Source organism: Melospiza melodia, chromosome 3 (genome assembly GCF_035770615.1).
Source record: "Melospiza melodia melodia isolate bMelMel2 chromosome 3, bMelMel2.pri, whole genome shotgun sequence".
Lineage (NCBI taxonomy): Eukaryota > Metazoa > Chordata > Aves > Passeriformes > Passerellidae > Melospiza > Melospiza melodia.
The window spans coordinates 132,065,279-132,090,185 of record NC_086196.1 but is presented as its reverse complement, the minus strand read 5'-3'; positions in this window follow the sequence as shown (position 1 = coordinate 132,090,185).

Below are 24,907 nucleotides of genomic sequence, written 5' to 3'. Positions count from 1 at the left end.
TTAATATATGCCTCAAAATTTCCATTTGTACATTATAATGAAAATTGCAATTCTGAAACTGAAAGCATCAGTAAAAGAAGCAGTGGCAAATGATAGGGAATGGCAGTGTCTAGTCTATTCGTACTTTTGTGTCCCTTCTGGAATGCCAGAGCTGTCAGGGTGAAGCTGGGCTTCTTTTTTTTCTAATATTATCACCTCATATCAGAGACTGTATTACTTCAAGAGAAAAAAAAAATAGTAATTTGCACATTTTTTCAAACATGTAATAGCATTTAGCTGTTATTGTCTCTTTTGGCAGTACTTGATACTAGAATTTTCCATGACTCAATTCACAGCAGGACTTGCTGATACACTCATAATCTGGCTTGACTGATTTGTTCCTATCTGGAGTAAGTATATCCATTAATACAGTTTAAATTCCGGCCCATCTCAAAGAAATTTTGTAGGTCTTCTGTATTTGTAATATTTAGATTCTACCCCAGGATTGATTTCTTACCAATGTGCCATCAGTTCCTTGGGTAGGCAAATGATAGCCAAATCTATTTTACACTTCCTTTGGATCTCATACGGCAGTCCTTTATCCTGTGTAATGACCTCTATTAGATATAATTTTGCATGGCACATATCTTAATAAAGTTAATACAGCTTGCATTTCTAGGTTAGCTATGGTGTACCAGCATTTGTAGTATTTTCCAGTCAATGTTGTCCATATCTTTCTGGGAGATGAAGTTGTTTTTTTTTTTTTTTCACATTCTCATCATATAGTCCTGTAGTTTTGTCATAGGCAGGCCTGTGTGAAGTCTCATATTGATTTTAAGGTGCTTAATAAATTGTGAAGTCTGACACCTGAAATGTCTCTCAACATTTCTTCCTGACTTTCCACTGTCTTATATTTAGGCAGAGCTGTAGCTGATGATTATATGTCACAGTGGCAGTGCTTTTGAAAGGTTTGCTTTTTTACCTTATCTTGGTGGCAGAAACAGCAGCTTTAAAGGGATTTATGTTTCACTGCTATTCAATCTTGTTTTGAGTGGCAATCCTAGCCAAAACTCAGGTATATTATTTCCAGTTTGGTGCCTCCTTTCTTGTTTCTCCCTGTAACCCTGAGTACACTGTTTCTCAGAGCTTCTCTAGGTGACTCAAGGCCCTGCAGTGTAGATGTTGGAAATAAAACTCAATCCACATAACAGTAGCTATGCATGCATACTTTTATGTTTATACTAATTCTATAGAAATTGATTCACACTAGTGATAATTGGTGCTTGGTATTTGCCGATGTTATTTCTTGGTAAAATTTTAAAGCCAGAGCTTTTGAAATGGAGTAAAAGCAACTGCTGTAATATTATACTTAGTAAATCAACTATTATTCTTATAGAAAGACATCCTATTTTAAATTAATACACTTTTTCCTCTCGATGTGTTGTGCAGAAAATTCACAACAATTGATATGGAGGCAAAGGTAAGGGGCTAGGTACATAGATCAGGGTGCAAAAACAACCCAGGGAATAGTCTAAACACTATACTATGCAGGAACTCCCACTAGTTTGTCCTTGCTAACTCTGTGAATCTTGAGTCTGCTGCACAGTAAATTACCTTTCCAGTATAGTGAGGTTGAGCATGCATGTAGTACAAAATTTCAGGTAGTCATCCTAGCATAAGTATTGTTTTAAAAAACAAGCAATAGGGCAATTAGCTCCACCACTTATAATATTTCAAGAGTATTGGTAGATGGGACTCAACAGTGAGAGTCCCATTAACCAACCCTGTGACATGTCTGAGTTTGCACAGGAATAGCTCTGCTCCTTAAGAATAATTTTCTTTCCTTAATACAGAAGAGATTTCCTATGCTACCAATTCTGCTTTGGTTTCTGATTTTTTTCCCATTATGATAGGAAAAAATTGCAAAGAGATGAGACAATCTCTCTTTCACAGGTGTTTTCTTCTAGGTTTTTCTTAGCCTGCAATGTGTCATTTATGAATCAGAGAAAATTACTTCTGTTTGTCACCTCTACTGTTCCATCCAGCTATCCATATTTTTCACTGGTCATGATCACTGTAAAACTGAATACCTCTAATAATGCATTCTTTAACTTATAATAACTCATTGTAGCCAGATAGAGAGCTAAGAAAATGAAGGAATGAAAGTAGTTTCCCGAATCGCTTGGAAAAATTTTCATTTCCAGAATTAAAGTGACAGAGATTTACATTTCATTGCAGACCAATGCTGTTTAGCATCTCAAGGAACCTTTGAAAGTCTTACTTATGGTGACCCAAGAAGATATGGAGTAAGTGGATTGGAGAACTGAAATCATCACTACATCCTTTAGGTGTTTTAAACTTACATGAGAAGTTTTGGCTGAATATTTAATGTGGAAGTCTGACATTATCTCTTGGTTTTCTCATTATTTATATATCACATACATTTGTTCAGCCTTATTGCCTTCCATTTCTACAGAAATGAAAGACTAATTGACACATTTTTTTCCATAATTTTCTTTTATATATTTTATATTTTGCATTAGAATTCAGGTTGACTTTTTAACACTTATCTTATGGCCCGTAATTTGCTCTTCTAGAGTTGTGATTCTTTTAGAATAATTGGTTTGTGATTATCCCCCTATTCCATCTCTAAATAGTCATTACTTTTAACTGTTTGCCTTTCTGTTTCTTGAGTAAAATCCAATGCCTGCTGTGCAGGTCAACAGTTTTCCTGAGAGACTGAAATTGCTGATTATCAATCTCACAATAATCTCAATCATATACTGATTACACACTTACCTCTCTGATTGCCTTGATCCATGCTGAGTTTCTCTCTGAAAACTCAAATGACTCTCAGGCCTCATCTGCTAGTTAAAAGCATAAGTGGCAACAGTGCATCTCTAGATCTTAGTGCTCATTTTTCTTACTAGGAACGGTCAGAATCTTTATATAAGTAAGGTGGGGAAATTTCTTTTATTCAGGATTATATACTTCTGGAAAAGCAATGTCTGATTTTCTTTCAAAGCTACTGATAGCAGTCTTCATCCACCTGCTAATAAAATCTCTATCTTATGTCTCAGAGGAGTGCAATCAATACTTTTATTATTCAGACTAGGTAATTAAAAGAGTGATTTATCAATTTCAAATTTCAAATCCCTTTGCTAACTTATTTTTTTGCTTTTATTGCTTAGTTACGCAAACGAAAATCCATATTTAATAAGCACATTTGTCCATCATCCAAAGCTCATCATGTCCTTGATGATTTCAAATTCTACAGCAAATGCCCTCAGTTTGATAAGTAGGACTTTACACAGTAAAATCACACTGTTAATTGTCATCCTCACTGCAATGTCATTGGTTTTCCTTGCAAATGAAACTTCAGTAATCTGGGCAATAAAAACAGAATAGAACATTCCAGGCCCAATGTTGAAAGCATTTTTAAATGAAGTTATCAACTTACACAATTCTGTGGTGGAGAATAAGTTATTTTTCCTGTCCCCATAGAGAAAAGGTGAATGAAATAATCCAGAACCCATTCCAAATTTCCGGTTGTGCATCTGATTTAAGGTTAATTAATAAGCAACACAGCATAGAGTTTGTGCATTATTTTCGTTGTTAACTAAATTTAGAAAGGGAAGTAATGTGGTACAGGTTCCTGGTGTTAGAAATATCTGCTCTTTCTCTCAGCATACACTTGCCACTATTGATGTAAGGGCAGTCAGGACAAAGGGCAGCCCCAGGGCTGAACTTTTGTCATTTCTATATTCCATTCCAGACTGCAGAATCCAGGCAAATTCCACCTAAGTATATCAGGCTAGAGAAAGAGAACTGTGAATGGCTTTTTATTACTGCAGCCCTTCTCTTTTATTTTCTCCAACAAGACTTGTTGCCAGCTGCCGTCACCTACACCATTGCTTCTTCAGTGTGAGCCCATCAGCTGTGAGCAGGGTGAGATTGTGCTAAGCAAGGCAGCATATCAGCACACTCTGCAGAGATGCAGAGTGTAATATGGAATGTCTTCTTTACTCTCTTCTTCTTATTATTCTTTTTTTTTTAATTTTCCCATCAGGAAACTTTACCATAGAAACTACAGAAAAGATCCTAGAGGTGCTTTTGGACTGAGAAATATTCTATTTCCCTTTTTATCACATCTTCTTGATATTACAGTACTTCTGTTCACACTGTCCATCACGAAATAGGAGAAAGATAAGTACTTCTTCCAATTCTAGATAAGAGTGAGTTAAAAGTAGAGAATTTTGATGTGATGCAATGTTGGCTTGTTCCTGTAGAACCAGATCCGATGTTTGGCTTGTTCCTATAGAACCAGAGAATTTATACATGTAACATTTGATCTCCAGTCAGGACTCTTCTAAGCATTGCCTTTGGGTATAACACCACAACATTCCCTTTGTATTTCTGTTTCATGTTACTAATTAACATGGTAAGTGTCATCAAAAGGCCAGTAAGCATTGATCTCTTGATCTCCCAAAGTGATTAGGGAGAAATGAAATTTGCTAATAGGATTTGCCTGAAAAATCACTGAAAAGCAGAAATGCCAGTTTCACCTGTGTAATATTTTAATGTAGATGGGCTGTCACATTCAAAGGGCTACTGTTTAGTCCTCATCTTAAATAACACTGATATTGCAACTCTACAAATGTTGTTTATAGCTTTTCTTGCAGTGAAGGAAGATTGTCCTTCATTACCTCAGCACAACTCAGCACCACTAAATTCTTTCATCTGAACAATTTAATGACAATCATGAAATCCTCTCAATCCTCTCAAGGGTTAGCAATACTTAATAATTTTGTTCTGAAAATGTTTGAAGAGACAAGTTGATTAGATAAAAAAAGAATGAAAAGGAGACTTTATTTATCTCTGTGTATGTGTGTAACAAAGAGAAAGATTTGGTTGAGTGAGAATTTCCTAGAAAGAAATGACAAAGTTTGCCTGTTATCACAGATTGATTTCATAGGACATTTTCTATAATGAATGAAGCCAAAGAAAATATGACAGTCTTGTACAGTTCTTTCACTAATTACTTGTAATAGCATTTAGGTTTTGATTGAATCTGTTCTTAAAGTGGTTGTAGGATGGAATGGGATAGAGAAATAATATTTTCCCAAAGTTTCATCATCTGCCAATAAATGATGTCTTAAAATCTATGATACTTAGACAAAGTAATGTTTAACTGAAAGTACTGTATCACTTCTTCACCAAACAGAATATTGAAACTGTGAAATTTACATAATAATAGTGTGATTTACATATTTATTAGTTTAATTTGCTGCAAACAAAATATTCTAATCTGGTTTGAGGATAATCTTTAGCCTTCTGTTTTTCTTCCTTTTCATGCACACACATACACACACAGACAGACACACTCATACTGGCCTTTATCTACATTTCATAAAATGTGTTTGCTTTTCCTCTAAAAAAATTTCTCAATTCTAAGAGATTTATTAAGGGAAATGTCAAGAAACAAAAATAAAAAAAGTGACCTTTACAGATTTCTGTTTGTTGTTCCATTTTTTTGTTGTTGCTGTTGATTTGTGATGTCTTCTCTTTATCATGCCTGGGTTAACAACTACAATTACAAAGTTAACAATTCCACTTCTTGAAGTCAATGTTTTAGGGATAATTGTCTATCTCTATGTTGTTATTAATATTTGAGCTGTAAAAATATTTCTTTACATACATAATTTAAAATTTTGAAGTATTTTCTATATATTAATATTTGTAGTCCTAAAAATTGTACCAAAAATAACATTATGGAGGAAACAATCCCTCAGCATATTAATTTCTTGTCAAATGTTCAGTTGTCACTATGCATAATACTAATTTAAACACTAGGATGGAATCAGGAAGTAAACACAATTATTTTATTAACATTTCTATGTGTTATATCTCTACTACTGTTGCTATCAGATAGGAGGAAAGATGTTCAGCTGTAGTGGGCAATAGTTATTATATAAGAAAGTACAGAAGGGAATTCACATACAAAGAAAAAGGGGGTGCCAGGGATCTGAATGACTCTTCCAATTAAGCATTAGAACAGCGGCTATAAATGGGAAATATTTCCATTATGGAATATTTGTCTTTTTGTTTAAAAAATTTAATGTGTTTTATTGGGTGATTTGTAGGAAGGAAAAAAACCTCCATTTTTTTCCAAACTGGAAAGCAGTCAGAAATTCTTTTTAGGTTTTGAAATGCAACTCCCAGTTTGCTGGGCTTATTTTCTTGGTCACAGCAGTCCAGGTGCAGCAGCCTTCCTTTCTGTTCTGTGCTCATCCGGGACACCTTTGCAATGCTGTTCTGTGTTGTGACATGAGATGTCCTTGTCTTCTTTTTGCAGTGCGAAAATGTAGGAGGAGCTCGACCTGGAATGGGGTCAGGAGGCTTCACAACCATCACCAACACTGGCAGCAGCCTGTCTCGGTGGTGAGGCACATCCCTGCCCCCAGGAAGGCACACAGAACTGCTTGCTCAACACCCAGGAGCCCAGCAGCACTTACACTGTCCCAGGAGGAAGGTGTCTCTGTCCCTTGGCCTCTAACAGTACCTTTGCATGGTGCTTTGTAGGCACATGTGAGAAGATCTAATTACCTCATGCAAAGTGTTGTGATAACTGGAGGTGCAAAAACCTGTAGGGAGAAGCTGGCTTGCACACAGCAGTTTGGAGCATGGGTGGACCAGGATCATCCTTCAAAGGGCTTTCTTGCTATTTGGGGTCAGCCTCCACTCCATCTATACTGCTTCTCCATTTTTGCAATAGTTCTGGTCTCATCTTAATAGATTATCTAAGTTAATCAAATGCAGAGAACAGATTTGTATGGTTCAATCCAGTTGTCATGCTTAACACTGTAGGATTCCTAAGACACTTTGAATAGAGATATAATCCCCAAGAAACAGTCATTCTAGGGAAAAAGTGGTACATTAAGGGAAAGGTAGGACTTAAGACAGAGAGGTGTTTCATTATTTGAATAATGTTGTTGCCCTGGGAGATATAGATACCAATCAAGAGGAGCTGCAATAAATATACACATAAAAACGATTAAGCAGGAGAAGTTATTTAAAGCCTTTAAAGAATAAGGTACAATGTAATATATTTAATCAGAAGTATATAAATGTATTCTGATTATCCTTCTAGAAAAAACCAAACAAAACACATACACATTTTTGGAAAGAAAACCCTTCTCCTCTAAATTTGTCATGAGTTCAGTATCTAAATTAATGTTATTACTAGGGCTTCATGTATCAGGATTTCCTGCAAAGGAAATTATTTTAACCTCAACCCAGAAATCTGAGGTTATGGTGGGAGACAGTGCATGCTTGATGATTAAAAGAGGTTTCAGATAAAACTATTTCTGAACTCTAATCTAAATTTTCTAATGAAATGACAAAGCTATCTTTCCTTTAAAAAGTGTTTCTAATAAAGTTCCCTATTTGAGGTTAATGAAATGTCTACCTGGTTGGAGTCTGAAAAAAATTAAAAGTTGGCTGAGACCATGATGTATGAAGAAAGGAAACAAGAAATAAAACAATTATAAATACTTGTTCTCATGCTGGTAGGTCTGCTAAATAATAGCCTATAAATGGAAGGAACCCTCTGCGTAGACCCCTCTGTTATATCCTGTCAATGCCCAGCCCCACTGCAGTAAGTAGAAGCCTTGCCTTTAATTTCAGAGGACATAGGAAAAATCAACAGAAATTTTGCTTTCAGTTATAAGCAAATGATTATAAAGAGGTGCTAGATAGGCAATATAGAGTATTCAAATATGGGAGAGAACCACTACAGGAAATTCATTCTGCCATTTAGATGGCAAGTTATGTGTGTTTCTACTTACATGTATTAAACTTGTAAGTAGAAACACATTCATGTTGGATGCACAGAGAAGAGTTTCTGAACTTCATGGAAATCAATCACATGTTCATTACAATCTCTTTCCTGTAAGGAAGCAATGTGACAAAACATGCTTTTAATAGTCCTTATATAAATTGCTTCCTACCAGATAAATGTTGTTATTGGTACCAATAAGAACTGCTGCTGCTTTCACAAAGATGCTTTTGAAGGGGAGGCAATCCTTATGGGACATTGCCATAAATTTTTTTCCAGACAGTGCTTACTGCTGGAACAAAATAAGTAATTAACATTTTTAGGAAACTCTTGTCTCTTGATCTGTAAAGGACTTGCACATAAGCAAGAGCTTTTAACATTACTTACAGCTAAAGGTGACTTTCTATAAATATGTTATGGAATAGTTAGTGTACAAAAAATTTTCCCAGACAGCTTGAGAATGATTCTCCAAAGACTGTGAGGAACACTGATTTGAGTCTAGTGATTCACATAGTGCATAATCGTGTGGAAAACTGGGAAGAAGGGGAAAGAGGTTTTGTGAGTGGCCTTTGCAAGATTAGTCCCCATGTTATAAGTGTTGATCTGCTGTTCTGTCATACGTGCTGTTAAAGAAGGTATTAATTCTGTTAACACTGTTTGGGTACAAGAATGTCAGGCAGTGTTTCTTATCTAGGAAGTCTGGGTCTGCTAAATGTCAAATCCTATTGACTGCAGTAGGTATTTACATGTGAATATCCAAGTCACTGGAATAATTTGCTTTTTCCTTGCCTGTCAAAGGCATTTGTAGAGTGGAAATACATAATCTGAAACTGTTTTCATGGCATTTTTATGTCATATTCTCTAAAATATTTCAAAAGAGCCATGTCCACCTGTGGTTCAGTTTCCTCATCCTCAATGTTTCTCACACCGTATCAGCTGTCCTAAAATTTTTTTATTGCCTCTGCCTGCAAACACTGGCTCATGTATCCACAAATCATCCTGATATTCATGTTACCCCTACCATTCTTCAGTTATATATAATTAAATATCAGTTCTTTCTCCACTTCCCCTCCAAAAAGAGGGGGAAAAAGAAAAATGAGAAAAAACAAAAGCAAAAACAAAAAGTAAAAAAGAAAACCCTGTGATACAATTACTAAATTAGATAGACTGAGGTCTGTCTGATATGATAATATGTCCTGTATTCCCAAGGTTATTTTCCAAACCAGCCCATTCTTGCTTATTTTAAGAATATTCTACATGTCAGTCTTCCCTTATATATGTATCCAGGTTCTGCCAGTTTGTCAGACTTGCTTTATCTGCAGGTTGTCTGTTATGTCAGCCCACAAAATAACATGTATACAATGAGGTTTTATATATAGTAATGTGGTAATGCATTTTAAAAACATGCTGTCTGCAAAATAATTGTATGTGGTGAAGATAGCTTTCAATTGGTATTGGAAACAGAAAATGTAAGGGTTTTATTACTCTTCTGTTGAATGTCTGAAGTGTGCATGCAAGTACTATTCTGCTTCTTGAATCTCTTGACCAAAAATCAGTTGTTCTTATCTTTTATGGGTGAATATATATAGGAAACGTAATCAGGTAGAGTGAACTTGCAGCACTGTCAAGATATGGCCTGAGCATCCCTCCTGCTCCTGACAAATCCCTGCAAAAAGAGGGGCCATACAAGATCCTGGGGACTTTATCACAGACACAAATTTTTGCAGGAGGCCTCAAATCATTATAGGAATAATTCATTCTGTTGGTTAATTTGCAGACCTAACATGACTGAGAGTTATAACTTCATTGTAGATTTCAATGTAGGGCACTGCAAGAATTAGTCTAAAGGAGAAAAATAGTTTACATTTTAGCAAATTAAGAAAAAACAGGCAAAATATAAGCATAAATGTTGCATTTCTCTTTGCATTCCTAGTGCAGAGAACAAATAAATTGTGTTTTTCAAAAGTTCAGTGTTGCTTCAAATATTTTGATGTTTAGCTAATAGTAGATGCCTTGTGAGGGGGGGTAATTTTCCAAATCAATACTCAATTATATATATTTACTCCTTCTAATAACAAAATCAAGAGAACGGAAAGATTTCTTCAGTAAAAAGTGAAGTGTGAGAAAGAGCAAAAATCATTCTTGTTTGACAGTGGGTAGCTTACTTTCAATCTCTGCTGGAGGGAACAGTGAAATAATGCAATTCCTGATACCCTTCTGCTGGGTTTTCTATTTCTTTGTGCTGTCTGTCCATTGCTGGATGCCTGGTAAAGCTAATTCAGCTATTACTTCCCATACTTGCATCATTTTAAAGAGCATGTCCACTGATTAAAATTTTTTGAAGCAGACAGGAGATGAGAGTGAAAAATAGTTGGACTAGAGTATTGATTAATGCAAACTTCTGTATTACTATGGAGAAAAACCATTTGGATTTGATTGCTCACAGACAAAATCTTTCAGTTTATTTCCTCTCTCCCTATTTTTCTTACTACTTGTGTATTCCAGATGTTCTATTGTTTGTTAAAAAACACATTTTATTTTCATTTCTTTGATGTTAGTATTCATGAGGCAAAGAATGCGTTAATATCATTGTTATCGCTTTGGCTTTCAGGCATTCCTTGTCAAATCCTATGGAATTTGGAATGCATAGATAAAGGGACAGCTACTCCTGGGAAGAACCTAGGCAGTGACTTAGCAATCAAATCTATAGTTAGTCATATGTATTTTAAAGCTGATAATGATTTCTAAACAGTTTGAGAAATTCAAGCTTTGGCAAAGATAATATTAATTACTTTCAATTAGTTTTCATTGGCATTTATAGGCAGAATTTTACAAGTTTTATAACTTTACCATTTTCAGTTATAAGGATTCACAAACCAAATAGGATTAAGATGAAACCTCACATTCAGTAAGCAATATCTATCATTATTTTTCACTGCACACGAGTGAAGTTTAGAGCAGATGGGGATCTAGCATGGGCAAAAAAGAAGATTGCTTTTGGGGAAAACAAGAACAATAGTATATAAATATTATAAAATCTGGCAACACAATAGATTGGTGTTCATTTCCATGTATTTATAACACAGTCCCTTTAGAATACCAAATGACTGGTCATTATTTTGATAGAGACGCTGATTACTTACTTTCCTTCTGTTTCCTTTGCAATCACATAAGCATTGTGACCATAACAATGAAATCTGCAGACAATGGCTGCAGAATTTGATAGATAGCAAACTTATCAGCAGACATTCTGCAGTGGATGCAAAAGACTTTTAGCAGAGTTGCATGTAGGAGTTCTGAACTCGGACAAAGGCAACACTTTTAAAGGGTGCTGTTTGCTAGCCAGGAAACCTGAGGCCGGGACACGTGCGAGCTTCAGTGTCCTGCCATGTGCAGCGTCACACGCGCAGTCCGGTCTCCTGCAGTGATGCCAGGCGGGGCAGAGGTGTTGGCAAGGGCCATGCACCAGTTCTGGGGAACAAAATGGGCAAACAGTGGTCTAGAACAAAGGAAGTTTAACTTTATGGGGACAAGCTATGCTGTGCCAGGTGTCTGCTGTGATAGATAATGGTTCCTTGACTATTTAATATATTACCGTAGATGTAACTTTAGAGTTCATCTCCTAACAATAGGTGAGAAATCATGCCATCTGGAAGAATTGAGAAGAAAACCAAAATCCTACCATTTAACAGAGGTAATAAAGCTAAATGCCAAATAGAGGAAGCACCAAAGGACTTCCTTTGATTTAGGATTTTCACCATCTACAATGAATTAACTCATATGAGCAAATTTTAAGAGTGTGATAAGCAAGAAAATTAGATGAAGGTGATAAAATTCATTTTTTCAGAATGGCTTTAATAGAGCAGAATCAGGTATAACACTAACTACAGCTGTGCAGAATCCAGCTTAGAGATGGCTTTGATTGAGCTGTGTTGGTGTGCAGGCAGGGCAGTTCTCTCTTGCATCTGTTTCCAGAATGTAGCCTGCTGATGTACACTATAATAGCATTTACAATAGCAGTTAAAAGCAAAGCTTTGAGTAGTTAAGGACATGATCCATCTTATGCTGTCTACAAATAAGAACACTATTCTTACCAAGAAAAAAAGAAGTTCAAGCTTAATCACAAAAATATAAATGAATTGTATTTTTTTATGAGTGGAGAACTCTTTTAATGCACATTGAACTCCACAATTATTTGTTCCAAGATCTCTTAAAAGCTGAGTTTATGAATATGCTTTGGATTTTTTTCTCAACGAAATTTTGGGGTGCAATCAATATTTCATCACTTTGAACTATCGTTTTAGAAGGTTTTATTTTTCATTTGAGTTTGTAACAATGAATCCTACTGCTAAATACAAAAAATGTTATAATATTTCAGCTAGCAAATCTCAAGACTCTCAGACTGAGCTCAAAATGCAATGAATTCAAGACTATGCCTGCATCTGAAAAACCTTTATAACACCTTTTATTTTTAAATTTCTTTTTCTCCTTGCCTCACTTTGCCTTGACTTTCAGGTAGAATTGGGAAAGAAATCATTGGGGTAAGATGTTTCCATTTATTTGGGTTTATAAGAAATAAATACTTTCAGTTTGTTAATAAGATTTTGAAAAACCCAACAAAAAAAAAAAAAAAAAAAAAAAAAGAAAAAATAAAAAGAAAAAATAAAACAAGGAAAACAATCAAAATAGTTAATACAAGTCCTTCCATACTTGACTAAGCCCCTCTTGATTGTATTTCTCTACTACTATTTCTTATTAAAATATAAGACTACTTTGGCTAAAATTTTGTAAGTTGCCAAAGTACTAATACTTAAAATTCACAGATTCTAGCATGATCAATAGTGGAGACATCATAGCAGTGTCTTTAATAATATACATTAAAAGAGAATCTCAGTCTTCAGATTACTTAAATGGGTCAATAAGTCTAGGCACTGGACTGCTTGTTCCTGTAGTTTCACATTTTCTCATCACTAACATGTGTTACTCTGTGTATCACCACAGAGTTTTTAATTTTTTTTTCTTTACAATTTATTGACAGCATGACACAGTTAAAAAGTGTATTTTATTTTTTTGCAGAATTTTAACTGTGCTGGTCACACACCACCATAATCTCTTTGGTCCCTTTTATATATTTTCTGAAGCTTACTTTTCTGTAATTAAAAACAATTTTTTTTGCCTGAATGCCTTTTTAGATTTTAATTATAGGTATGCACATTTTGCACAAGTATATTGTTCCTATTGGAATGCATAGATCTAGGGTCTTTAGTAAATGTCCTGTTTTGATGAAGAAAAATAGTCCAAAATGTATTGTGTATGTTTTTACCACTGTGGACGATTTTAGGGGTTTTTCCAAAATCCTACTAAATTTCCATCCTCTACAGCAAATAAACAAACAAGCAAGAAGAACAACAACTGTGAGCTTTTGCTTCAATAATGTTGCACACTGGACATGGGGATTTCCAGCTCATTGAATAACTTCTGGCGTAGATATGTCTCTTGTCTTCAGCCGAGCTGGAGAAAGATATCTCTCACTACAATTCCATTGCAACTTTCCCTCAGCTGAACATCAAAACTTTTCAGGCTTTTGGACTGGATTGTTTGTGTTGTTATACAGAGCTCAGAGGCACTGGCTCGTGTTTGCTTGACAGACTATCACTTACAGCGCAACGAAGGAAGGCGCCTTTCCGTCAGCATAATCTGCCCACGCTTCTTCGCTTTCATTACGTTCTGCTTCACGCTGATTGTCACCATGGTGTTGCCTTAACCAAGGAATGAACTGTGGGGTTGAACAGGGAGAAAAAAAATAAAAAAAGCTTGCTACTCATATTCCTCTGTTTTATTACCAGTATGTTGTAAATCACCAAGCAGCTGATGACATTTAGTCAGGGACAGCAATCAATAAAGGGAAAATCAGAGCTCTTAGAATAGCTCTGCTGGCTTTGCCTGCTCAAAACCTCTGCCCTGTTCACAACATGCAGCAAACATGAGCTTGGAATGTAGCACAAAATAATTTTTTACCCCTCTCAATTATAAATGCTTGGTTACTGAATATTTAACGCCATGATTAACAGTGTGATGATCCATGTCACATTTTTTATTTGTCCCTATCATCTGAAGGATCCCCAAATGCTTTTCATATCTCTGATTACACAAAGACTACAGAAAGGTTTCTTAATCCAACAAGGGGAAAAAAAATGACTGCTTTAACAGCGTAGCACATCTCATTGTTATTAATGATAATAATCATTCCTGGCACTGGCTGTAAGTTTCACCTTTTTTATGAGGCTCTCAGAAAGCAATTTATAATCCAGCATTGTTAGTCTTCACACACAGCGGTTTCACAATACAGATAAGCTTATTACTTATATCTACAGTAAAGGAAAGCAGAGGCACACACATTAACACAGTTACAAAGTCAACAATGCAGTTATAATTGGAGATCTGAGGAACTTTGAGAGCTCACACATTCTCACCTCAATGTCCTATTTTTGCTGTTATGACATATTTCTGAACTAAATGTCAAGATAAGATGTGACAGAATCTAGGGAAAAAAATCCAATTCCACCCTATTTGGATGATTAGTTTTTTCTAGAATGAAAGGCTCTGCCTTGGTTGTGAGACATGAATACTAAAAAAACAATAAAGAGGAACTGAGGCACAATATGAATTTTTCAGGAGTTCTGGAAAGTTAACAAGTTATTTTCAGGCTAACAGAGCAGAAAATTGTGATGTTTGCAGTAAATCAGTTTAGACTTTAGGACATATCTGGTGCTTGTGGCACATACCAGGCACCTCCATGTACGGGGTGAAAACATCAACCCAGGTATAATGAGAAGCTTCATTGCCTGAGATGTGGACTTGGGGGCAGCTAGCTGACAATCTCTGTGTGGAGGTGGAAATATCCATATGGCATATATATATATATATATCAACTAATATCAGCCCATCTGTTGATGGCACACAAGGTCCTAGCTTTCACTTCTGTGTAGTGCACAGAGATTCATATCGGGTTCCTCCATCCCCCTCCTCATCAGGTCCTTACCCCCTAAAGTGCAGACTTTAGGACACACTGCTGAGGGTGTCTGAGAATGGGAATCACAGTAGAGAGACAAATTTCATTCCATGCCCTCTTCCTGTCAGGCCACCATAAAGGCAAAAGGACACAAGAGTCTTGGGACTGGCAAGACAGGGATCCTGGGGAGCCTGATTTTACAGCCTGAGTGAATGAGGGAAAATAAATGCTGGAATTTGTCCAGCAACAAGGTGCTCCTCTTTGAATGTGCTTTCATGACCTGCAATTTTCTTTCCACCAGATAATTATTCTGTATTTTCCCAGACCTCATTGCAATCTCTTAATTCTTGCATTCTTGGTTTCAGAGTGGCTGAGTGTCCACCAGACAGTGAGAAAAATCTGATCCCTTCCGGCAGGAGGTGTAGCACCACAAATGTCAGCTCTTATACTTTGTTCAGTTTGCACGTTGGACATGTACTGCTCACTGTTTTGCCTCCTGCTCTAGGATCCTAAGGTTAGCTGTCAACATGTGGGATATCAAAATCTGTCTCCGAGAGAAGAAATCTTATATACTTAGGGCAGATGTCTTCATATGTTATAAATCTTCCAGATTCATTTGTCTTTCCCTCTAGGTGAAATTTCAACTGTACTTCCTCCTTCTCTTTTCCCTCCTACCTTTTTTGATTACCTTTGTTAATTATGTAGTTTCATATGTAGCTTTTTTTAGAAGTATTCTCTGTGAAAGCTGGATTTAACAAACAGAAATAAATGCATCTAGCAACCAGATATCTTCTCTTCTGCTGTGCATCATAATAATTCCAAAGAAGATATTAATCACAAAAGACTTTAGTTGTAAAATTGCTTTGGTTGCTTCTGACCTTTTTTCACTCCTCTGCAGTCTTTGTACAGCCCCATTCATTAAATCATCAATTCTGAAGACAGAATCTCCTCAGAGTTTTTTCAAGAGACAAGGTTTTGTGATTTTAAAGCAAGCATTGTGAATATTTTCATAAAAATTCTTTTTAATATTTTCCTAATTTTAGAAGCTTTCCATGTGGATTGTGTCACATTTCATTATAAATTCCAGACAAAAGAGCCTATTAGTCTGACAGCAGTAAAGATATTCTTAATTCCTTTAGTATTCTTCCCATTTTGCAGACTGGGATGAGACAAAGAACATGAACCTTTCTGAAACAGGCATAAACGGCTTGTTATATAGGTCACCTTTATTTAATATTCATTAATGCTTTATTGTTCATGGCTTTTTACTTAATCGTATTTATTTATAGAAATTTCCCTCTGCAAGGCAGTTTGGCTATGGCATAGTTTCTACAAAAGGAGTTTATTTAAATATTTACATAACATGCAAAAGTTATATGAAAAATTGTTGGAAACAGCTTTTATGTAACTGTTGATAATTTGAAAACAGCAAAGTCTTTACCTTCTGTTCCCTTCTTACTAAGAAAAAATAAAGTTACCATAAACTACACATTAAGCATGGAGGCTGATCTTTACGGTCAATCAGACATGTGAACTCAGGTTGAGTGTAATAATTGTCCATGAATTTATCTGGTTGTGTGGAGACGGAGAGATTTTTGTGAATCTATATTCTCCGCAGCTTGCCATAAAGAGAACGTGTCATGTATCTTTGTGAGAGTCTGTTGATTACCAGAAAAACCTACAACATAAGGAATCCTTCACTATTAGTAGCCAATCTCAGAACACAGAAGAGAAATGAATGTTTTAAAATAAATTTGAGTAGAAAAGCCTTAGAGTTCCTTAACTGTTAAATTGGTTTCTATCAACCACAAACTGGCAACTATATTTTATACAACATCAAAAGGATTGAGACATCATATGGGAATAGATAACCTTTTCTTTTTGTTGTTTCAATGGACTAATAATTAATTCATTATATTTCATGAATATGTTAACAAATTTTTAACAACTGCACAGATCTTCTGTAATGACATGTTTAAATCAGACAGGTATAATGACCCATTACAACTAGATGTCTGAAAGGTCACAGGTCATCCCAAGGGCACTGCCTGCACTTATTAATGCATTAGTAGCTATTAGTTTTACTGCTAGTCTGATACCCTGCCGTGAATTCTCTTATGAATATTTAGTAGGTACAGCACAACCCTATTGTGAAAGGAGAAAAGAAAGAGATAATATGAAGATTAATTAGAGATGTATCTGAAAACATTAACATGTATTTCTTAGGATTTTCAAGAATAGAAAACTATGTGGCTTGATCATCACTTAAATCCCTCCTTCTTTATACTTGTTCTGAAAGATAAAAAGCAAAATGCAGCTTTGATTGATGTTTTGCCCGTCTTATTTCTGGCATCTGAGCTGTAGAGTTGCTTTGCTGCTCAGGGACTGACTAGGAAAAGTGGACATTAAATGTCTAGTTAAAAATAGCTCTTTTATAAAACACAGAAAATTCAAGTCAGATGTGTAGGAACATCAAAAAAAGGCATGTGGCTTAACTTAGATGCTGCTTAGGACTTATCTTAAGCTTTTTATACAAAGGCTAAGGTGGTTCTACTCTGACTACTCTTTCTTCTGTATCTGAGGGTTTGTATGAAAAACATCAAAAATTGTAAAACTGTCCCCTTGGTTTTGTTTTGTTTTGTTTTACTTATGTGACAACTATTTTCTTATTTTCTGACAAGAAAAACTTATAAAAATTTGTTTTTTATTAAATTTGAGTAGATACTTTTTGAAAAGTCAGCACTAGGATATACGGATGTTCTATGCAAGCTATAGTATTGGAAATTAATAAGTATTTTCTCTTTGTGATGTTGGTTTGGCTGGGTTCACTCTAGGGAGGGGAGAGTGAAGGCTATTTGTACAGCCATTTGTATACTGGGGCAGAACCTGTTTGTGGGATGGGAGAAGGAAAGAGAGAGGAGAAAATGCTTTCCATAAGAAAAGGAAAAGATGCTTGAAGAGACTTAGAATGAGCAATACCTGTGCATATTGAGGAGACTTAGAATGAGCAATACCTGTGCATATTGCAGGCCCACAGGCCACATGCCCCATGTACTTGCTGTGGTGTGCTGTCACAACCACACTCACATGTACTGTCTCGTGGATTGCTCTTTCTTACAAGAAGTGGCTTTACTGCCTGTGTTGAATTAATTACATAGGGAAATATGAGCCAATGCCTAGCCTCAGTCTAGAAGATGGTGCTTTCTGATCTTGTTTCTAGTCTGAGAATCACAATAAAGTGCATGGTTCTGTATGCAGATATTTTAATGAGCCTTGGGAGTTTGCCATCTTGAGCTTGAGCCTTGCAACTGTTTTCATATGGAGACCCTCCAAGAACTTAGAGCCAAACCAGGGAGCCAGTCACAGTCTGTGTCATCTGGTCAGGAATATAAAGCACCCATGTGTGGTGGCATATATTGCAATGCAGATCGCATTGTGCTTGTCAGCAGTGGTCTGGGCCAAGTCTGAAAATTATTCTTTTTGCAGCCAGGCTCAGCCTCCAAGAAGTGACATACTAATCCTAGAAGCCTGCATTATACCACTGTAGCAGATCTTCCTGTGCACATAATCAGAGACTCCTGTGAAAAATCTTTTTTTAAGGGTAATATGGAATCATATGGAAACCCTATTAACTCACACAGAGTTCTGTCCAGATGATGTGCATGTGGACTCTTTCTGTCAATGCCTCTCATGTCTTCCATTTGCATGACAAAGTATATAATTAGTGATTAATCAATCATTTCTCACATTACAGTTTTCTTCAGCCAACACTGCAGCTTACAGACTGCAAATCATAGTTCACTTGCAGGAAGGATGATGAGACTACAGAAGCAGTGCCAATCTCCTAAATAATGGAATGAAAAAATTGTGCTGTCCCGTTGAAGATCCAAGAGGGCTTCTGGTACAGAGAACTGGATGTTCTTTTCCTTAAATGAAATATCTATACATTTTTATAACACTATCAGAGAAAACTGAAGAGGTTGAGTATTTTTCTCTAGAAGAAGGTTAGGCACACTACTTAAATGAGCCAGGGTAAAGGCCTTCAGCATGGCTCTACCTTACTCAAACTTTTTGCCTTGTGAAAATACAGCTCTACCTCAAGTATGGCTACCAAGAGCAATTAGGACATAACTATTGTAGCATAAACTGGTTTCAGCTGTAGAGTTTTGCCGTTCCGTGAGTTATTGTTAAAATGAGTTTATAATTATCTTTTGGGTTTGTGGCAATCAGCCACAGATTACTGCTTGTTCACGGGGTTTGGAGCAAATGTCCTCCAAAAGTCTCTTCTGACTTCAGCCCTGCCATGATTATGTGATTAAAATACATTATTAGCAAGTCATATCACAGTTATAAAACCTACAATTTTTTAAATTCAGAGCAGTGTGGTTACTCGCTGCCAAAACTGGTTGCTAAATTGGTGTCTGCAAGCGTTGCTATTATTCCCTGTATATATGCTACGTTGTTTCTGCTACTCTGAGAATTTAGGTAAGGATAAGCTACTAATTTTACATGCATAAAAGTGTGCATGTATGTGTTATTATTTTGCATTGTTTGTGGGTAAATTTAAAAAAAAATCAGTAATTTGTGGAAGGCATTGTGTATATTGTGATTTCCTTCCTATAATCTCCCTCTATTTCTGCCCAACCAGTTGTTTAAGCAACAATAACCAGTGAATGTATAGAACCTCCAAGGTTAAAACAAAACAAAACAAAAAGACTGAAGCTGTTAAGTGGAATTCCCTTAAGACATTCCTCTGAGAGAAGATCTGGCAGAAGTTAAAGATATTTTTACTTTTGTGCTTGTGGACAAAACCCATTATTTCATTTTGTACTGCTTTCCAAGCCCTCCATTTTTGTTGGGACAATGGAAATAACCCTAACTGACAGATGTTCCTATTAAAGTTGTAATAAATCCTTAAAAAACATTGATAAGACAGCAACATCACTATTCTGTGTCCTTTGAAGTATTTTTTAGACACACCCATAAAAATTTAAATTGAATACAGACTCTACCACCAAATGAGTTAAGTTGTAAAAGAAACTTTCATTCTTTTCCAGAACCAGAAGCAATTTTCCACAGCTCAGAGCATTTCAGCAGACATAATGAGGGTAAGATATTAACCAGTCAATTGGACTAATCTGAATGACTGTCAGTACTCCCAGCAAAAGAGGCCTTATTATAGTTACAGCTATTACACTGCTGCAGTTACAAGGTTACTTAGAAAGCTGAACTCAATCTATCAGAATATTAGAGACTGAAATGCCAAATCATCAAACTGCAAGCCTTAATATACCAGTTAGAAATGGTGGGATGAGGAAGAGGTCTATGTGAACTCTTAGAGAGCACAGGATCTCCTTGACGTAATTCTACTCCATATTCTGAGCCACTCTTTCTTCTGAGCGATATGTGGGAAGTTCCCACATATTTTTTCATCTTTCTGGAAGTTTTCTTTAGCTTGCAACTTGCAAGTGACCCTTCTTGCATTGTAAGTTCTCATTTAAATGAATTGAATAAAGATGTATTTAATTCTTATGGTCAATTTTTTTTTTAATTTGACTAATAAGAAAAGTGAAAGAGCTTGCATAAGTGCTGGTACTACATTATAGGATCTTGAATCATAATAATCAGGAAACACAGCAGATTATTTAATTACTGGTAAAGATGGCTGGTTTTTTTCACTCAAAACATGTCATTGAGTGTATTTTTCATGCATGAAGAAGATTCAACTGTGTTTCATAGTAAGGCCAAAATTAGACAAGACTATTGCCATAATACATTATACATCTGGAGGATAGAAGTGAAGAAGATCAGGACAACAAAAGAAAAAGATTTTCAGCTTCATACTGGCAGTTGGAATAAAGGAGAATCTGGATCTGGACTTCAGGTGAAATGAGCTCAATAAATGAATGAACCAGATCAATAATAAAAAGTTCCTATGAAAAAGCAAGGCACGAAGAGAAAGACTGCTGGTCCAAACAAAAGGAACTGCTAGACAGATGTACTAGATAGAAACACTGGTGTGAAGTGCGCTTTTCACTGGAGTGGACTGACATCTTTCTTTGGCATCCTCATGGAAGTGTGGATATTCAGGGAGCCCCACTTCAGATATAATACAGTCAAAGTTCTTGGCTAAAGTTATTTTCCTTCCAATTCAACAAAAAGAGACTGAAAAGAAACCTGGAAGGTCTGCTTTAAGATACAAAAAGATTCAAAAAATATGAACATGTGACCTAACAGAGAAATTTGAACTCTTATCAGGATGTATATTTTCACCAGAGAACCAAATGGGCCAAAGGCAACTGGAAGCCTGGTACATGCATGATCTGATTTTGACTTTGCAGCTGGGCTTTTAGAGGTTATTTGTCTTTGGGACCTGCTAGTGGACGGCCTTACTTGCCTGTCTTCCAGAAAACATGGATTTTAATCTCAAGAATTATATTAGGAACAGTAACAAAGATATCATATAATGAAAAAGACCAGATGTATAATAATAATTCTAGGATCTGGTGGATATTCAGGTGTAGTAGCTTAGGACTCTTTTATACAATACTCTCTCTTTTAATCATAGGTAGATGTGAATATACTTTAGCTGTACGTCAACATAGATGTTTGCAAACCAACTCCAAACCCATAGTTGTTGTGGTGTGCTGTAATGTCCCATTTTGGCCTTCCAGGTCACTTTCCCAGGTGTGCCAATACCTCTCTCCCTTCCCCCTTGCCCCCTTGCTGAGTGAGTCCTGTCAATCAGGCTTAACATTCCAGCAAGGCGTCGTGTGGTTGGTCAAGTTTAAAGGATGCCCCTATGCCCAGAGGTCATTGGGCTGTCTGGGTGTCATCTTCCCCTGAGACCCTGCCCCTCTCACCTGGTTGGTGGCTCACCTGTACCTCCCCTCCCCCTGTCCCTGAGCTTAAAAAGGTGATCAGACCATGTGACCGATGTTCTGTTGGAGCAGTTCCTCACGTTCAGACCTCTGTAACCATGGAATAAACCTCTGGACATTAAACCCTCCAGCAGAATCCTCTCCTTTTTCTCTTCACCATCGCCTGAAGCTTTCCTCCTGAGGTAAACCGGGTTCCTTACAAGCCTGGACTTGTTCAGTGCCCAGCTGCAACCACCAGCAAGCCAAGGTATCTCTGGGGTGATACACCACAGCTGCTGCCTTTGGCCCAGCAGCGAGGGTCAGACTGGCCCAGGCACAATCTAACTGGTAATATTGGGAGCTTTTTTTCCAATACATAGTTATATTGCAAGAGTTATATCACATGAAATTCAAAGTGATAAGCCCAGATAAGATTACTAAAAGTAACATTTGGCTGATGACCAGTGTACTGTACATCAGCTTCTTGTGTCACTTTGATGACAAGGTACCTCAGTCTCTTTTGTACAAGTCCACAACAATTAAACAAGAGAGTATTCCAGCTGTGAGACTAACTTTATCTCCTCAGTAATTCAAAATTTCTTAAAAAATATTATATTTAGGACTATGAGTAACTCTGACTCTTCTGTTTTGTCTCCATTCCTGCTTTCTCTTCTGCTTCTAATACTGTTGCTCTTCTGTTGCCTCTGGACTTAGCAGTTCCTTCCCTCACTTTAGAATATAAGCTCTAGCTCAGATGGCTTTCACAGAAACCACAAGGTGAACATCCATTTGTCCAGCACCAAGAGGAAAAAAAAAGCAAGAGGAATGTGGGTAATTGTGGAAGCCTTTGAACATTTGGTACATATACCTGTCAACATTTCATACAATTATGTTTACTATAAATAGTTGCAGAAAATTTTAAATATTTATATGTACATTAAAGTTTCAATAGATTTTTTCTATGAAAATAGATATTCTCAATATTTTTATGGGCTGGCTGCCTTCCAATAACAGATATTTCAGATATATCAAACTCTGTCAAACAAAAGCACTTTTTGAGATTTTTTTTAATAATTGCAAGCTTAGGTAATTATTTGAGCACAATAATTCCAGTTTGAATGTTTAAACAGATCTATAACATTCTTAAATATTATTTCTTCCTCTAGCAATTGTTGAAAAGCATTATTTTAGTTACACAGTGTCATGAGAAAAAAACATTCCTTGTCCTCACTGGAGAAAAGCAAACACTTTAATACTAGATTCATTTATGATGGACTCTTATAATTTTATAGCCTTATAGTTTACAGAAAGTTTTCTTTTTAAAAGATTCAGCTCAATGTTCATTTAAATTTAGCTCTTCTATAATGGAGTGTTTCTTCCTAGAATGTTTACAGTTGGTGCATAGATAAATCACAAACAGGAATTCTAATTCTTTGGTAGTTATTCATATGAGTTCCATTACAGCCACACTGCAGGCAGTGATGCACTTCAAGGATTGTGCTGATGCTGACGTTGTAGTGCAGAAGAACACAGTTTAAATGGTCTGTAAATGTCAGCAGAATCCTGATAGTAAATTATGACCTTGCTATTGACTCCTGAGAACCTTTAGCAACATTTTATGTCATATAATGAAAGTGTAATGCTCCTCAGATCACATAAACAAAAGAGTAGCATAGCTCCCCAAATTAATGAATTAAAGAGAATATCAGGTACTTATCAGAAGCTCTGTGAAGTTATTTGGAGAAGTGAAAGTCATCCTAGGAAAACAATAATATCCAGGGAGCAGTATTGCACGAAGTACTAGCATCTGTATCCTTTCAGGAATTAACTTATTTTTAACTTTTTTTTTTCTTTTGGTGTAAGAGTTCAATAAACAGAACTGTAAGATTCAGTATATTAAGCTTTCTCCATCCTTAAGCATAAAATTTGAATTCTTGCCCTGCTTTTCATTTATATATTGAAACTTTATAGCTTTGAGGGGATACATTAATGTCCACTGCTGTGTCTGTGTCCATGAACGAGGTTCAAAGGCAAACTGAATTCAATAATACAAGGTTGATTATGGATAACAGAACCAGAAGTTTGTGCTTGACATATAAGTGACCTTGTAATCTTCTCCTTAGAATTCTTCCCACCATTCCTTCTTCCTGCCACTCTCCTTTATTGTGTTTTAAAATTAGGTTAGAAGGACTTCGGGGCAGAGATCATGTTATCACTTACATTCCAAGGAAGAGCTTATTTTTTTTTACGTCACTGGAAATGTATCTATTGTGCAGATTTTTTGAGTTCCTAGTTTGAAATGTTAAAATTTCATATGATCCTCATTCACATTCCTTTCATAAGCTTAAGTGGGATTCAAGAAAGTTATATGTTGCTCATTTATTTCATTTCATATTAACTAACATAATCTCTACTGGCTTCTTTCTTTTCTCAGCATTTCCCAAAAATTCCTGCCTTACCTATTTCTTTCATGCCATTTTACTTACTGTTGTAAATCTGGCTGAGGTCACAGCAATATAAATAATTTAATTTTGTATGCCTAACCAATCCCAAAATTCATTTGTTCTTTTGTACAAAAGACATAGCAGTGCAAGTGAGCTCAGTAAGGCAGTGCTGGATTGTGTCTGGTTTAGGATAAACATCTTCATATGCTGCTGCTCTTTTGTTTGGAACACAAAGGTCATTCCTTTTAAAAAGTTAGTCTGTTGGCAGAAGAGCACAGCTACAAAGTAAAGGAAAGCTTTTTGAATGTGTCACCAGTGGAGTCAGTGTGCAGCCAGGATAGGATTGAAGCTTTGAAATTCCTATTAAAAGCTTTGAAGCATTTGGAGTTTCTCCTTGGCAAATGTTGATACCCTGCAACAGGAGTTCTTCCACTTTAAAAATAGTGGAATCATCAAGCACCTTTATTGTCTTTATCAAAAACAGCTATTCTCTTTTACTGCTAAAAATGGCTTCTGATGAGTACACAATACTGTACTGCAGATACAGTGGGTAGTATTTTAGAGGCCATAAGGATCCTGTGTATGAAAAATAAAGAGCTCCTTCTAATACCAGGAAAAGTCAAGTTATGCCTACATTTCTTGTGTAGGCTACATCAGAAGCCAGCTAGGAACAAATCATAAATCAGTATTGATTGAAGCACTCAGGAAGGTCAGAGAACCAAAGTGTTGAGAATTTGACAAGTGTGGTCAATAAAAGAGGCAAATCCCATTTGAC